Below are 1,234 nucleotides of genomic sequence, written 5' to 3'. Positions count from 1 at the left end.
ATCAATCTATTTAGTGAAAGAAGTTAGAAATAACAGAAGAAAAGGCTCCGTCTTTGGAATTTCCTGCTTTACAGCAGCATTAGCTATGATGTATCACTGTTATGGAACAATACATCTGAACAGAAAAAAACATTTCATGCTTCAAAAAAACTGAAAGCAGGAGTAGATCTAGAGTGTGGTCATCCAGCATGCCTTTACTCAAAGATACATGCTGCCCTTTTAAGTATTTACTTCTCACCCTTCTCCCTCCCATACATGAAGTTTTCCATTACATCAGTGCCTTTGAAAGTCTTTTTAGCTTTTGTTTTAGCCCTAGAATGTTAAGAAGCTTCATAATTTCAGAAAGGTCAACTTTTGTTAACACACTTTCATGAAAAGACGCCACACTATTTGAAGAAAAATGAACACAGACAGAATATGATACAGTCATCTCTCCAATAGGAAGCTATACACTACATCCAACAGTAAAGAAAGAAAATACAAACTGGCAATGAGTAACATGCTTAATGCAATACTGAAATAACGACATGGGAAGGGATCAATATCAGAGTAGTAGGACACAATACCAAAGTATACGTTTGTAAAATTCTAGTTTACAAACAAGCAGGAATTGTCAAGTTTTATTTCCATGTTTGTGCAGACAGCCTCAATGGAGCAGAAATATTGTTCCAAGGTCACAGCTGATGCAATTTGCCCACTCCAGATGCAACCTCATCATTGGTGTATTATATTCAAGACCTGATCCTTCCAATACAGAAGTAACATTCGTCCGTTCCACAGTGTAACATTATACAATGTACCCTAATTCGATATCCGAGTGTGTTCTCTGGGCACGTGCCATCTGTACTGTTACTCACAGGTTGGTCATATATGTAAGTATACAGACACTAGTCCGTAGGCTGAGGGTAGATAACACATTCCCACACTAGCTCTCTCATAAGGTTATTGTGCTCCACAGACCGCACGGATGTTTGACGCTTATCACTGTTTGCTCAAAGCTGATTATTTTAAACAAACAACATACCAAAAAACTGTTACACCACTTGATTCTACCTTCTTTGGTCATCCTGTTCTCTCACTTCTGTTACTATTTGTACCTGCTACTATGATACTGCATTTTAGGATTCATCTGCCTGCTTTTGCTTTGTTGGTATCCTCTTTATGAGCACAACACGTGGGCCCAGAGACACCTTCGAAAGTTATCTGTCCAAAAAAATGTCTGAAGTGACTGTAA

Source organism: Pygoscelis adeliae, unplaced genomic scaffold (assembly GCF_000699105.1).
Source record: "Pygoscelis adeliae isolate BGI_AS28 unplaced genomic scaffold, ASM69910v1 Scaffold167, whole genome shotgun sequence".
NCBI lineage: Eukaryota > Metazoa > Chordata > Aves > Sphenisciformes > Spheniscidae > Pygoscelis > Pygoscelis adeliae.
Note: the sequence above shows the minus strand (reverse complement) of the source record.